General features: G+C 31.8%; 1 pseudogene; it reads right to left on the bottom strand.

Moving 5' to 3' along the window:
• Nucleotides 1–6,874: 6,874 nt before the first annotated feature.
• The window catches only part of LOC131596944 (ALA-interacting subunit 1-like), a 38,733-nt pseudogene continuing 27,524 nt past the window's right edge, over nucleotides 6,875–18,083 (bottom strand).

The following is an 18,083-nucleotide window of genomic DNA, read 5'->3' on the forward strand; positions in this document are numbered from 1 at the left end:
AAATTTTAAGTTTATTAACTTAAACTACAGAGTCGCCACCTATGTTTTTATTCTATCCTAAGGATAAGGGTAAACATGGGAGAAAAACTTAATATTAAAGAGATTGGGTAAGTTGAGAAATTAGGGTCAAGGGAAGGTGTTAGGCGCCCTTAACCCCTCTTTAAGGTTTTTTTAAATGTCTCTAAGGTTTGTAAGAGTATTATGGTAAGGTTTATAAAAAGGTTGCGGTTAAAAGTGCACAGTAGGGTATAGAATAAAATAATCTCAAACCTACTTAATTTTAGGGGAATGAGACTCGTTTCGGTTGCCCGAATGCTTACGTACTTCCTTAATGGAGGATCAGAGTCAACGTAGTTCGTAATTATTTGTTGGTGTTTTTTATGGGATTGTACGTTATTTTGTATGTTGAGTGTGTTTTACGTAGTTCGCAGGAAAAAAATATTTTTGGTGTACAATCCCTTTTATGTAATTTTTTTGTATTTAATAATTAATGTGTTAAATGCGTTATATTTGCAATTAGACAATTTAGGTATTTTGAATAAATAAGAATTTAAGAATGTGAATATAAGTGATTTTATAAAAATTAGGTTATAAATAATTATATCTTTAAATTTTTTAAAAATGATTTATGCATTTTTAACGACATGCATTCGATTATCACTCAAAGGTATTAACCGATTGCGCATGATTTTTTTACGGGGCTTCAGACAGTTGACCGGCGCGACATAAGAAGTCGACCAATTCAAATGCGGGATGAAATAGATATTCACCCATCATGTACTCATTAAAGGGAATAATTTTTAGTATTTGATACGTTTTTGTATTTTTGATATTTTAAGCAAATTTAATTAAAAAAAATGTATGCTAAGCTAATCTTTTCTTTAAAATTATATAATTTATAAATGTAATTAAACTAACATAAAAAATAAAAAAACTAAAACTATATAAAAAAAAGTGACGTGAGGAGTTACTCCTCTTATCTCTCATTCTCCAAAAAAAAATAGCATGTTTTAGTGGACTTTTCAAACCGCAGACCAACCAATAAAATTATGACATATGGCCACCTTTTTATTATTTAATAATAAAAGTAAACAAAATAACATGAAGAGAAAGTTATATTTCCAGATTTTGTTTTTTCTCCATTCTTTCACGTATACGACCTACTTTCCCCTTTTTCAACTTTCTTCTTTAACTCCTCACATCAAAATTTCTCAAATCAACAGGACAACACATGAACATAAAACATACATATTCTCAATAAAACTGAAACTCAAAATAAAGAAACGGGTATACCTATTTTGAGGCTCCGACGACAGTTCAGGGAATCTAGCGGTGGTGGTGCTGTAGCGTGACGTCGGAAATTTTTGACGGAGCGACGATGTTGGATTTGGTTTGTGTATGTGCAGGTTTATGACATATGAAGGTATTTTATGGTGATGACCATTGGTGATGATGGTCGAGGTGGTAACAATATTGCAGGTTGTTCAGTGGTTTTTCTTTTTCGGTCCTCCTCCCCTTTTCTGATGAAACTTTTTTGGTCTTTTATAAGTGGGAATTAGGTTGATAAGTTTAATTCTAATTCTTGTTTAGGAATGATTTACCGTCTTTATGGATGATCAAAACTTATGCTTTAAGTTTGTGAATTGAGATATAATTGTGAACCTGATGAAAAGTGAATATTGATCCAAATTGGGAAGGTTTTAAAGTTCCAGCTTTGGAACGATTTTGTGTTGGTTTCGTATTCGGAATTAATGAAAAAATTTCCTAAAACTAATTTTAGATTGTTCTAATTTTGTGAGGACTGATTTAATTTTGTCTGCTTTTTACATTATTTGGGGAAGATATGGAGTTTAATTTTGGGATACTGATTTTGAATTGGATGATACTCTTTTCAAGTGGATCTCTATTCTCCTTTTTTTGACTAATTTTGACTCAATAAATAATAACTATAATAGCATAACTATAACTTCGGAATAATAAAACTATACTTAATAATAATAACATGGTTAATATAATTACAATAGCTGTATTAATTTTCAAAACTAAAAAACTGTTACTTAACGTGGAAGAAATAACAACAACAAAAACTTGATAACCTTTTTTATTCTTTTATGATAATAATAACAAGATAATATTTAATAGTAATTTAAAAATTTACTTAAAGTGAAATAATAATAAAAAACTAAATAAAACTAAGATTAAAAACTAATACTAAAAACAAGAGACAAAATATTTTTGTTGAATACTTTAACGTTAAAATATTAAATGACTAAACAATTTAATTTTCTATTTCTAAAATTCATGATAATAGTATAAATCTAAGAATAGGTGAAAAGTTAGAAATACTACAAAAACATCAAAAAGGAAAATGTGAGACTCGAACTCCGATTCTCTCACACTTGCATCCTTTATTTTTTTCATTGTTATCCGCTTGGCCAATGCACTCATTCAAAATAAAATGGTGCTTTAAAAAACATAAAGAACGGAAAAATTTTAGGGTATGACACAATAAAAAACATTTCTAATGGCTCATTTTCATTGGTTCAGGATGACACGTAGGTCATCTTCAACTTCTAGCCAACAATTCAAGAGGAATTTTGAAGAAATCATAGATCATTCAAATAACCAAATCAAGTGCTAGTGGTATCATTGGATTCGTCTCTCCTGGACAATCTCAACAACTTCATCACGAAAAATTTATTTAAAACATAGCTCACTCGATTTAAAGGAAATTAGAAGAAGATTAAAAAAGGGATTTGAAAACATATGCATTAAGAGAAGTTAAAACTCAAAATCAATTGTGCAATGAGTATCAGTGGATCAAATGCTTCATATTAGACACAAATTTGAGTTGATTTAATGAAGATTTCTACCTAAATGAAGTAAGGTTAAAAGCTTCTGAAAATGAACTTCAACCTCTTGATTTAGTGGATGATTCTTGCTTCTAATATTCTTGTTAGCTTCATAGAAGTTTAATGAAACTAACTAAATGGAGATTTTGGTGAATTAAGGTGAGGAATGAAGAAAATGAAAATTCAAGTTCACAGTTTGTATGGGATCTAAACAGGGGTCAATTGGCTCTCTAAAGCATGCGAAATGAATGGAATATGATCTTCTATTTATAATTGAGCTCATGGAATCAAAAAGCGTGTGAAATGATCACAAATTGAGTGAATTCGTGTGAAGGTCGAAGCATAAAATGTGTGACTTGGAATTCCCTTAAAACTTAACCAAAGCTTACGTTTCAATGCACTAAACGCATTCTGGAAGTTTTTTAAACATGTTTAGACTCAAAACACGCATCAATTCGGCCTATGATTTGAATTAGAGTGATAATGCAAAACTGATTGTGTACCAAAATTTTGAGTTGAGGTATCATGTTCAAACCAAGGCCATTTGAAATTGGCTCGTGCGTTTCATGATTTTATTTGATCTAAATACTCTCCTTTTCATGAAGAACATAAATAGATCTTAAGGATTTGAGGTCAAAACCTGAAATCTTGGGCTATGCCTTGCATCAAATAGGTTATGCCCAAGTTTTATGCACAAAAGGCTTGCAATTTTTGAGTTCCTTAGAGCATGAACTTGACTTGGACCTTTGAAGATGAAATGCTCTTTTGTTAAAGATGAACATTTGGAAAAAAGAACCGCCCATAAATTTTAAAAAATGAGAGATTTATTCACTTTTGAAGATAGGCATGCCATACTTGAAAATTCCTCCAAGCCCACAAAAGGACCTATAATGTTTTGTATTCTTTCATGACTTTCCCCTCAAAATTGGTTCTTGATCTTCAAAGATGACTTGAAGTAGACTCATTCAAGATTACTATGCAAAAATAATGGGCTCAAAATGATAAATAAAAAACGAGCAAGTTATGATCCTTTAAAGTGGACATACAATTCCTTGAACTTTCGAAGGATGACCTATAATGTCTTCTCACTTTTGATGACTTTATTCATAAAATTTACTCTTGACTTATGAAAAGAAGTTGTTGATGATGTCAAGGAGAATAATTTTCAAAAAGAAGCACTCAAAAATGTTGAAAATTGAGGGAGTTATGCCCTTGTGATCATAGGATCAAGGAATTGTCAAATTAGGCCAAACTTCTTGAATTAACTTTGAATATTTTGAACTTCCTTACACTATAAGACATGAGGAGATACGTGAGACCTTGAAATGATGTTTTCTTGAAGTACAATTGATTGTGTGGCTCATGGATTAATGAAACTTTTTGAAGAAGGCATGGAAATAAACACATGAATTTATGAGGTTTCTTAAGGAATCAAACCACATAGTCTTGAAATGAATTTGATCATATGAAGTGGAGATATGCTTAACATATGACATTTGATTATAAGGATATCCCTTTGAGTATAAGTCATTTAGCTTCCATGAGTGATCAATTGAATGAAGGTTGATCCTCAAAACCCTGACTTTAGGAGAGAGTGTGGATGCACTTGGTTCAATCACCTACAATGCATATAAATTTGAAAGAAAGAGATATCTTTTTGTATTTTGGTTAGTATGACATAACCAAGAAGTATTCATAAGTCAAACAAACCTGGGTGCTTGGTGATCCCTCCAAAAGTGAGGTAGGCACAAAGCTAAAAGTTGAATATCAAGATTGTGATCTTGATATGAGGTGGGAATGCAAAATGATTGGGGAATCTTAGGGTCAAAAATTGGGGTATAACACTTACATTATTAAAGAATCTCTGGAGAGCTTTTGGATAGGAAAGAGAGAGGTATCCATTGTTAAAGCTTCAAGTTCTTTGAATTCTAGGTAAGGGGGTTATTCAAAGTTTGGTGTTTTAAGCATATGGATAGCAAAGGGTTCCTTATCCTCATTCCTTCTCCCATTTTTTATCTGTGATAATAATTGAGGCCAAAGAAGGTTTCTGCAAAATATTTTACTGTGGTTGATATGATATTGTTTTCATGATATTGAGTTATTATTTGTTGTTGGATCAAATATATTAGTGAATCCATGTGTTGAAGCCTTTTGATAAGGAGCATGTTGATCTGATAATTTATGTTAATGTCTTTTGATATGGCGAGAATGTAAAAGTTATTTTTAATAAAAAATGTTGATGTCTTATGTTAAGGAGGGAGTTAATCAAAAAAAATGTTGATGCATTTTGATAAGGCGAGAGTATAAAGCTTATCTCTTAGCATAATGTTTTGGTTATAAATCCATTAGGCAAGGAGGTGAGAATCATAATAATATTGTGAGATGATTATTGTTGAAATAATTTATAAATCTTGTTGATTGGTAAAATGTGCTAATGATTTAAATGGTAGAATTTGTTGAGAGTTTGGGGTGGTTGAGATTAAATAGGTGAGTTTAAAATTTGTTCAATAGAGTGAAAAAAACATAAAATTGCAAGTAGACATAGAAAGGGGTTAGCCGTCTTGTTTCATGTGTAACTTGAGTTTCGTAAGTCTATTTGAAGTATCATCAGTTGCTTTAAAAAGAACACTATAATATTTATTTTGAAGTGAGGAAATTAGGTCTAGGAGCGCTACAACAGTCGCAGTTCTTTGATTTTTGTACCAAAGGCGTAGTCAAATTTCAATCTTGTGTTGGTCATCTTGTTTCATACGTAACTTGGGTTTCGTAAGTCCATTTGAGGTGCGGTCATTTGCGTTAGAAAGAGGGTTTGACGATCTTTTAAATTAAATGGTTTCGTAATCTTATCATATGTATTTAATTTTTGGTGCTATTTTGAATTCATACATTCTATTTTAGAGTTTATACAGGAAATATTATGATATGACTGAACTGAAATGAATAGAATTTTAGTTTCGTAAATCGATCGAGGTGCAGTTAATTCAATTTGAAATAGGGTTTAAAGAAGTTTTAAATTAGTGATTTTCATAATTTTATCACGAGTCTATAATGTTTGGTGCTATTGTGAAGAGAGACAATTTTAGAGTTAAGTGTAGAGTTTTGAGAAACCCTTTAACAATTTAAGAAATTGAATATATTTATAAATAAATTTAGTTTGAGTAGTTTGATATGTTTAGAGTTGACTTTTATTTATTTGATGTTTTTAGAGTTGAGCTTGAGTTATGTATAGTTAAAAGAGTTAAGTTGTAAATTAGTTAAAGGCGAGGGTTATGGCAATCATTTTCAATCTGCAGGGAAACAATTTTAGAGTTGAATTGTTGAGTTTAGAATTGAATTTGAGTTCTAATATATTTTGAGTTGAATCTAATGCGTTCAATGAGTTTAGGCTAGAGTAAGCCTTTAAACTCTAATGAGTTTTGAGTTGACTCTGTAATGGTTGTGGAATTATATGTATACCCTGTTAATGAGAATTATTGAGTTGTTTCATTCTGAGGGTTTTTCGCCTATGAGAAAAATGTTTGATTTGAGATAAATACGACACCATTCTTCAGAAAATTACTTTAATTACTTTATAAATTGCATGTTGGGATTTAGGGTTTTATATTTGTTGCTTGTTCAGAAATACTTTGACTTTGTGGTCTTTTTGATGAATTTTGATTTTTCAAACAGAGTTAACTTCACTTTATGCCGACAATACAAGTGTCATTCAAATTGTTGCAAATCCTATTTTTCATGAACGCACCCCATATGGAAGTTGATTATAATTCAAATAACTTTCTCATATTAGTACTTAGTTACAGGTCGCAGATATTTTTACCAAGGTTGTTCCATGCCTACGACATTGATTTCTTATTAACAAATTGATGCTCTTTGACAAGCCACATCAATTTGAGGGGCATTTTAATCTGGAATTAATCTTTTATTTATTGTGAATAATTTACTTTTTTAGAATTGAAGATTAGTCATTAAGAATTTTAATTAGCCATTATGAATTATAATTACGTGTAACTAGTGACAATACACTATATTCCAATGAAGTCAACTGTGAGATAAGATATTCCAATGAAGCCGTTCTTCCCAACCATCCAGGTCGTGAGATAAGATATTCCAATGAAGTCGTTCTTCCCACCCATTCAGGTCGTAGTTGAGAGCTTCTTCTTCCCATTAAACCTGTACGTGTTGTACTGATTTTGAATCGCCACGTTGATGATATTTGTCATACCCCAAAATTTTCCCTATCGCTATTATATTTTATTAACAGGGACGTACTACAAATTCTACAAGGGGTTTATATCAAACTAGTGGGCTTGACATCTTGATTGCCAAGCCCATTTTAAAAGAGTAACCATTCTCTAAAATGTCCAATTCAAAAGATAGGAGTATACATTAAGTAAAAGTGTGTATTTAATTGGGCTTATTATTCATAAGAATATGAGGCCCAATTTTAGGATTCAAAATTATTTTTAAACTTGGATTTTATAAACTTTCTTGGTTTATTTATAATATTTTGGATTTCTTGTAATTAATTGTTTAAAAATATAATAATTCACATGTAAATTATTTATATTTTTAAATAACAAATATTTGCTTGCCTTTCATATGCTTTCAATTGGGTTTTTGTTTCAAATAAATAACATAGCACAATTGGTAAGGAAGCAAGACTTGCAAATAAAAAGGGATTCGATGAAACCATTTTATAAAACCTAAAGGCTAAATGGGTCTCCTTGAGTACAAATGAGGTGAAACCATTTTATAGGTTTCTTCCGGTTTTACAAATTTTTTATTGTTTATCTTCGTATTTAATAATTTTGTTTTTTTAAAGGTTTTTTACTTTAAGAATTTTTATTACAAAAGTATAAAAAAATAGAAAGTTAAAAAAAGATTAAAAATGATTTATTTATGAGATAGTAATTAATGTGATTGATTAAAAAGATCATAAATCAAAAATCAAATAAAGTTGATTTTTTAATTTTTGGTTTTTTTTTAAAATTTAATTGACTTGATTTATTTATTATTTTTGTTAACTTAATCAATTGTGTATAAATACATCCATAACAATCATAAAACGAGGTTAATTTTTTGGGGAGAGGATTCACTCACTTTGTGGAGGGAACTGCACCCTAACTTCCTCTCTATATCTCTCTAACAATCCACTCTCTCACTTCTCTTTTCCCTCCATTTTTTCTCTGTTTTTCAATTCTCTCTCCACAAAAAATCCTAAAGTTAGACAAAGTTAGAGAGGAGAAAGTTAGAGAATCTGAATCCAATTTTTTGTGTGTGCAGGAAATAAAAGAAGAAAACATGATTTGGTGGAAGTTGGAAACGTGCAAGCCTTAATTTTTATTTTTACTTTTTAAACTGATATCTACTAACTAGAACAATTTTTCTTTTACAATGTAAAATAGAGAAAAGGTGTAAAAAAGAAAAAAAAAAAGAAAATTATTGTTGCTATTTCATGTTGCAGATCTCCTCAACGACACCTCCATCCTGCGACCAAGACGCGGCTACCAAATGACCGGAAGCAACCGCCGTGGACCTCCCAACCGTGAATCAACAACAACCGAGCCCCAGAGAAGGACCAGATCGCCCCACAACTGCTCCGCACCTAGCCTCCGCTCGCGCATCCAGATCCAACCGCGATCGACACATACTCCCCATCTTTTCCGCAGGTATGTGACTCTCTCATTCTTCGATTTCGGTTTAAGATGGTAATGTTAAGAAAGCAGAGGTTTAATTATTGAATGGATGTTGTTGTTTCTTCTTACTTTGGCTTGAGTTCATGGAAAGAGTTTTTTATTTTATTTTTAATGTTAATGTTGTTGGGTTTTGAGAAGATGAAAGAAGGAGAGAATGAACTAAGTTCTTCAAGATGGTGTTGTTTTGGTCCATTCATTCTTTCACGTGATATATATGCACTTTGGATCTTCTCCTTCATTTTTCTCTCCTTTCTTTTCCATCCTCTCTATCTCTCTCTTAATTTCATTCTCTCTCTTGATTAAATTTTGTTTTTTATTGATGAGTGAGAGTGGGATTAAGAGAGAGATAGAGAGGAGAGAAAAATGAAGGAGAGAAAAATGAAGGAGAGGATCCAAGTCCGATGTATATGTGTGGATGGTAGTCTTTTATTTTTAATTTCGGTGCCACTTGTTACTATGCTAATGGTCTATGTGAATACCTTGCAAAAGTCAAAAGAGAAAAACATACTCTCTTATGATGAATGTAGCGTTCTATTCTTTCTTTTTTTTTCTCTTGTATTTTATTTTAATGATTAGAATTAGGTTTAATTAGGAGTTAAGGCCTAAATGGCCAATTTTGAATTCATATCACCTTTACTAGCCACACTTCATCTTCACACCCCTTTTATTTCAATAATTAATTTTTAGTTAGACTCTTTGTTAATGAGATATTTTAGGCTATTCAAACTTAATTCCTAAGTATATCAATTCCATTTTGGCCATAGGAAATACAATCCAACAATAGTTTTTTATTAGGTTTTATTTAGATTAGTCTTTAACTTGGTTTATTTAAAATAGCTTAGATTTCTACTTTTAGTCTTATAAAAAATATAAAAAAACACTTTTCTCAATAAAAAAATCAAACCTTTCGTAAATAAAATGATGGGTGAGTGTTAATTTCACCACGTCTTCGAATTGGTCAACTCCCGATGTCTTACCGATCAATTACTCGAACTACGATTAAAATTCATGCGAATTGGTTTATGCCTAGAGCAATAATCGAATGCTATCACTAAACATGCGGTAAATGAACTAAGTCGAATTTCTTCTCCTTGAGCGAATTAATTCTAATAAGTATATCTCTTTTTCAATCGACCCTCCGAACTACGAGACTCTGATTTCTCTCATCTTTTGATGGAGATACGTAGGCACACGGTTGCGAAACCAAGGTGAGTCACCTAATAAACAAACCTGAGTCAAATTTCTTCGCCTCGAGCAAATTAATTCTAATAAAGATCAAGATTCTTTATCAAGACTCAATCAACTCACCTACCATTTAGTCTTAGGATTTTCAATTTTGTTTGATGTTTCTATTTTTTTCTGTGGATATTTATACATTTATTTCGTTATTTCTGTTATATATATATATATATATATATATATATATATATATATATATATATATATATATATATATATATATATATATATAATTATCATTTTATTATACTTGTTGATGGGATTATATATGTATATGTTATAAACCTTAAGTGTGGGAATTATCATTAAGACCAGAGGAAACTTGCATCACCTACGAGTGTAACACCCCATTTCTACCCGACAAATATATATAAATCAGAGTTTTCAAAATTTCTCAATAAACAAATGAGGCGTCACATAATAAAAAACAAAACAAATCAACTCGTCGCATAAAGCGGATACATAGCACCTTTGAAACAGAATAACTTATTTTATTAAAACACAGCGGAATCACTTAAACAAGTATTCAATAAAATATCTTCAGTTAACTTATCATTTTGTTCAACCAAGATAACACAATTAAACAACAACATCATGAATGACCTAAATCGTTCCCCCCAGAGTGCTACGTATCAGAGCGACAACCGACTCGAGTAACGGCAACTAAATCTTCATACTTGAATACCTGCACGTTACCAATATAAAGGCAACGGCGAAACAATTGAAAAGGGTGAGATATCAAATCATATAAGTGGGCGCATGATAAATTGTATATTAGGATTCAGGCTTATAAAATCATTACATCGCAAGTATCAACAGTTACCATACACATCATACTTCCACAGTTCATTAATCTCTCATACTTTTCATCGCACAACAAGTCATAATTATGTAAATAGTATCATCCGATAAATTTCACATATTCAAGTATGCACGAAGTTCAATCGTATAATAATCACAGGATTCAATACTATTATTCCAAATATATACACAATCCATCATTATCACATATTCTCGCATTTAACCAATTACGTATTCAAACATCACCTCTTCTCAATTATCAACTAATACAATTATCACTACAACACCAAGTGTACATAATCAATTACCAAACTCATACACATAGCATCACAACATCAATGCACATAATCAATTGTTCACTCGTACACTTATTACAATATAATGCACATAATAAACTATCACATAACTCTAATGTGACTCAATGAAACATGTGACACTATGCATGTGGTACCAATGTGAAATTCTAAGTTTCACCGGCCTCCGATTCATAACTCTAGAATCTAAGCCACACTTTCGATCCGGACAAGACCAAAGTCCACCAATTGTAAACATATAGTTTACGGCTTCCGATTCACTCTAGAATCCAAGCCCGCTTATGTTGCAAAGCAAATCCACCTGTGTTTCAAGGCACACTATGATATGAATGTATGTACAATATCACAACTTTATGCAATTAAGATCATCTCTACCATCTTAACTTTCCGCATATCTCAATAATTCAACTCTATGAATTATCCACCAATTGTACACAACATTCGCAACACACACATCATTAACATATAAGAGGCCAATTAATTAATTACGATTCACACAATCCAATTAACACTAGTAACCATACTATCTCATGTTAATTCTCATTTCTACCAATTATACATAAACACACACTTTCAACATCAAGCAATTAATCATTAATTTAATGCTAACCAACTAACCACAGAGAATCATTATTAGCACAACATCATGGCATATACATATATTATTCTCAACATACATATTCAAGTCAAAACACAATTACGGACGAATCCTCAAAATACCGTAATTTACCGACAAACCGAATAATTGATCCAACTTCAAGTATATTCCAATCAATTAAACTCATTGCAATTAATTTAACTATTAATTTAACCAATTAATATCAAACTATATTAATTTAATTCACTTCAATTTCTACTCAATTTCCAATTTCTAGCATTCTATTGCTCAAAACCATTTTTATTGAAAAGAATATCACACTAGCTTTCTAACGCCTCGAACGGAGACTCAAACGGAGTTACGGTTCAAAAGATATGAATTGTTAAAGTTCCAATAAAAAACAAACACCGACGTTATACACTGACAACTCTAAACATGTCAGAATTACTCAAAACAAATAAAAATACGACTCTTAATAATTCAAAACAACTCTGACAACTTATTGTCGACTCTAACAACTCTATTGACAACTCTAACAACTCTATTGACAATTCTATTAAATTATTATAATTTATTTATAAAGAATATTTAAACCAAACACAATTTCAGTCGATTCGTAAAATATCACAATTTCAACAAAATAACACTACCATGTTAATCTACTAATTAAACTTAGCTACCACGTAAATTTTCATCAAATTCCGGACAACTAATTATACCATTTAATTCGGCTATTTCGATCAAACGGGACTCTTTTATATCTCACTAATCATGTCCTACTGTTTTATTATTACTACTATTCATCTCCAAAATTTCTATTATGGTTCATTTCTACTATGCTCCATTTCTATTAAATATGTCATATAGTAACAATATAGTAACAGTAAGTAAACTATTATGATTACACCAATACATGAACAAAACAGAGCAAGGTAAAAACAACAACCAAACAGCAACACGAGAAAAGTAAAGCCGCCGTCATGGCATGCTAGCTACCGGCCGTCAATAATAGGAATCCAAGTCACGCACAGCATTTCAACTTAGTTCCATATCTCAATTTCAAATTTCCAGATTCGAGAATCCGACGGCAAGTCAAATAGCAACAGCAACAATTGCAAACAACATAGTAACTGATTCAACATAGCAACTCAAATTCATTTACTCATGGTATAATTTCATAATTTCCAGCAACAATTAACATAAGCAAATGCAATAAACTAAATCTCTAATCCCTAACATACAAGGTTTCATAAGCCCCATTATAGGAAGAGAACCCCACCCTTACCTCTTTGGATTGAAGAAAACTCTACCAATCTTGACTCTTGGTTTGGGATTTCTCTAAACTTGGTTCTCCTCTTCAAGACCTAGCCTCCTTCTTCACAGAAATAGTTTCTATTTTATGATATCTCTACACTTCCCTTATACCCTTACTAACACTTAAACCTATCCTTAGTATAACATTGGGCCTAAAGGTAAAACCACATTATTATTCTTCACTTAGTAAAAATAGGCCCAATAAGCTCACTAACTCAAATTTAATTAAATTACTAATTTTAAAGATATTTTACCGGTATAATAAATTAATCGTCACAATAAAATTATCGACCAATAATAATGAAAATAATAATAATATAATACTATTTAATTAATCAAATAATCAAATAACCAAATAATCAAATAATCAAATAATCGGGGCGTTACAACTCTCCCTCACTTAGAATATTTTCGTCCTCGAAAATCTACTCGACAACACCATCCCAAACACAACCTCGTATTCCAAAACTCTTGTCTTCAAATCGTACTTGGTAATAACTTCAATCGCTGCCTCTTCGGCACAACAATTACTCCACAAGACATAAATCACCACACGTGTTTTTTTTTTCTTTCCATTTCGACACCTTTGATATCAAAATACGAACGCCGCTTCATTCTCGCACATATGTATACCAACTATACGCTGATCATTAGCAAAATATACCAACAAATTTACTCGCTATTACTACCAAATATTTGAGGTATATAACACCACTAATACTCCAGTAACTTTGCACAAACAACGAGACAATTATGATAATCACCCAGTCATTAAAATCCAATAACGGCTCCATAACGACACATTCACATTACTATTCTTACAAGATTCGCAATAATCTACGTTTCGATGCAGCATCATGGTTCATCGCACTTATTCCAACAGTCTATCAATCCAAACATCAAGACAATTCCACTTCACAGACTTCTGACATATAGTCCTTCACTTCTTACAAGTCCTACAATATCAGTGCCATATAATGCTTCCGCTGCGCAACTCTTATAATTGTTCTTTAAGTTACTGTCTTGTTAAAATCCCGTCAACTGTATGGTTCACAAATTTTCAATCCAACGCAGACTTTCCTTAATACTCATTTTCACATCGTTGTTTCACTGTTACTTCCAAATCTTTCACCTTGCGCCATCCTCTTGTACAAAACTCACTACTCCGAATTGTTCATTTCGTCAAACTCTTACTCAATCACCCCTCTTATCAAGTTAAACAAATTGCTGAACGACTACCTTCGCTATACAACATCAATACTCTTTCCCCGCTATTAAGATAGCAAGACAAAGCTATAACATCCAACATGATTTTTGTCTACCATTAACAATGGATTGAGGGTGATCAGTTCCCCAATTTGTCAATTAGTATTCGACAACCATAGTGAAGTATAAACTGTCATCACTTCGTAATAGCATCATTTCCGAATTTTCACTCAAATCTATTAACACGTCATAATCCAATGATTCACTTTGGGTTTCTTACAATTCCCACAACTTCCTACTCATTATATCTTGTCGATGAGACACCGACGTCCAAACATATTACTAAATTCGCTTTATAGTCACTTAGCACCACACAATCGTCAAACGTTTTTCCATCTCCAAAATTACTTCTATACTCGTACTTCACAGTTCATCTCATCTCAACCAAAGTCCTCCTCACGTCAATTGGTGATACAAATTCCCTTCAATCCTTCTTCTAATACAATTCATCTCATTATCTTTCCGACGTTTCAAATGGAGTTCAAATCGGATATCCAGAACTCAAATTATGAATTTTTTAAAGTTTCACAAAGATTCTGAATTTTCCGTGACTTGCTTACGGAGATCCTACTCCGAAACTCACTTTTCTTCGACTCAAACACATCCCAAACAGCCTCTAGCATATCTCCTCATCTTTAGACTCTTTATAACTCGAGAGATGCATTCTTTCATCGAAATTCTAGTCTTGATATCACAGAGACAACAATTCCTTTTGTAACACCCCATTTTCTACCAAGTAATTATAATAAAATCAAAGTGCCAAAATTTCAAACAACAAATCAAGATGTCACATTTCAACATAAAACAACAGACTTCATGTATTTCTTTTAACATTGATACATAGCTTTCGGCATCTACAACTTTAAAATTATAATTCATACACAACTTTATTCGACTAGATAAAACTTCAACTTATAATTATTCATCAACTTTTATTCAACCAATTACAACTTAAACAACAGTAATTACTTCTTATTATTCAACTTAGATTTTCAACAGCTATAATAAAAACAACAACAATAGAACAACAAATACATTCATAATCTCATCCCGAGTGCTACGTATCAGAGCAAAACACTAACTCGACTAACAGCCACTAAACACTTCATAAAGTTACTTTGAACTTCCACATCTAATCTTGAGTACCTGTCCATTTCCCATGGTAGGGGAAACATCAGCAGAAGGGGTGAGATATCGAATCAATATAAATAGGCGTATGATAAACAGTATATTAGATCAAAATCATACAACTTCACCACTTCATATCAGCATCTATAAACAACAACAACAACAACTTATAACGTAAACATCTCACAGCAATAACAACTTATAGCAACAACAGCTCACAACAATAACAACTTATAGCAACAACAACTTATAACAACAACAACACAATGAAAATCAATAAACAACAAATAATAAAAATAACTTTAACACGTGACTCAATATGCGACTCAACAATGAAAATGCATGTGGTACCATTTGGAGCAGAACTCCCAACTTAAACATATGCCAGGTTATCGAGGCATTTCAACAAGGCGTAAGCCTTCAACGTGGTGCCATCAAGGCCAAGGCATAAGCCTTTAACTTTCAACATGGTGCCATCAAGGCCAACTTAATCATGCAGTGTATGCCATGCAACTTCAACTTCGACAACAAATACACAACAATGCGACAACAACATCAACATACAGCAACAATAGAAACAACAACAACTTAAACATGCATCAACTTAAATCAACATTGATCATCAGACCTACAACTCAAACATGTCCATAAATCGGGACAATTCAACTTATCAACAACTTGTAATAACAACAGCTCAACAATAACAGTAACAACTCAACACTCCAACAAAATATTTTTATTAATTTATTCTATACTCTTAACTCGTGACAAATCATAACAAATAGTCTACTGACAACTCTTACATATAAGAGTAACTCTTATGAACCTAATTTGGTTAATGGTCTGACTCAAGTAATAATAAAACAACTCTAAAGAGTCAAATACCTTCAATTTTAATGGTATGGTTTATCAAATTTAACTCTAAACAATTTTAAAGTAACTCTAACAGCCTTATTGACAACTCTAACAATCCTATTGACAACTCTAACCAGATTGAAGATTAATTTAAATTGACCAAATAATCCAAATATTCGTCTTTAATTCAAAATTTCTAAACAAATATTATACTAATAATATTAAATTGTTTATATTATTATTATTATTATTATTATAATAGTGAAGTAAGGTATTAGTTTTAAAACTAACTTATTATAGAAAAAGAACAACGTACATGCATAGGTAGTATATTTAACTTACTGTTTAAAGAAGCTATTATTAACTATATTGAAACAAAAGCTGCAGATCGCTACAGTTCATATAACTTCTAATATCTAACAATTTGTTGGACGAACTTTCTATCCCTTATAAATCCGTGGCCACTATAGTATATGGAATAAAGTGACGTTACGTTAACCTTCCCAAAAGTGATTTACTATATATATACTTATTCAAGGTGTCGCTCGGCACATATGCTTCACCAATCATATATCAGAGACAACAAACAATTTCATGGCACAATTTTATACAATCCAACCCACATACGGTCTTTCATATATCCGGTTATAGAGATTGAATCTCACCCTTACCTTATATTCGGAGTCTGCCCTAATATCCGATCGAGTGTAAGCCTTTGCCTTTTCCCCGAAATCCACGATCAATTCCTCCGCTGCCAAAGCCTTGTTCCTCTTCGTCGGCAACTTCGTTTCACGAACTATTTTCCCAAAAGCCAAAACCTTCTTTTTCCACTGTGATGAAAACCTCTTTTCCTTTAACTTCTACGTGCCTCTTCCCTTACACAAAACCTAATTCCTCATTTAAATAAATCTTATTTTCCTTTTCTTTATTCCATTAATCCAATAATAACAATAATATTATTATTATTATATCTAATGGGCTTAAACTTCACACCTCCAACTTGCTATTTAACACACAACCTCAAAATCCAACTTAATTAAATAATCCAATATAATAATATTATTCTTAATATTATTTCTCCGACTAACCGACTAAAATCTAACTTTAACTTAATAATCCAAACGTGCCTCTTAAAATCACACCGGCAAATCCAACTACCCCGATACATTCTTAAACTTCTTCTAAATCCAATAATTAAATCCTTCAATAATTTAATTAACTAATTAATTAAATTTGGGGCGTTACAACTCTCCCCCACTTAGAATATTTTCGTCCTCGAAAATCTATGCAACACAACCACTCTCAACGTCACATCCCGCTTCAGCAGCGCCACTCTGATCACCCATCTTAATTCACCGTCCTTATCAAAGTTCCTATCAACTTATACGATTCGCAAGCTTCAACCAAGTTTCATACTTTCTTTAGCATCCATCACTTTGAACATCATTAAGATAGCAAGATACGTACATAGCATCCAATACAATTTCGTCTACTATCAACAAGAGATTAAGGGTGATCAAGTCCTCAATTTGTCAATAAATATCCGACAATCATAATGGAGTATAACCATCATTACTAACTACAATAGTGTTCCTCTAAACTCATACTTACTAAAAGTACCATACTTCAACAATTTCAAAAATCATCCGAACACGCTAACACCAACGTCTTGCAGCTACATATTACTACACGTCCTGTGATAATATCCAATCAAAATTCCTTTATGCTTTCATCAACACTTCTTATCCTTGAAATCCTATTCTTCGCATTCCCAGCAACTTCAACAACTCTTATAATTACTTACTAATAATCCAAAACAAAATCTACAACAGTTCGTCACTATAATCATTCTCATTCAATATAAATTGCATCTCCATGCATTTTCCATCACCGTCGCATTCTTACAAATAATAACGTTTCATTCCTTATCAATATTTTACATTCTTCTTCACCTTTTCAATTTTTAGCAAGAATCACCCAACTTCAAACACAATTATCTCTTCCAATACAGACCTCCTAA

Source organism: Vicia villosa, linkage group LG4 (genome assembly GCF_029867415.1).
Source record: "Vicia villosa cultivar HV-30 ecotype Madison, WI linkage group LG4, Vvil1.0, whole genome shotgun sequence".
Taxonomy (NCBI): Eukaryota; Viridiplantae; Streptophyta; class Magnoliopsida; order Fabales; family Fabaceae; genus Vicia; species Vicia villosa.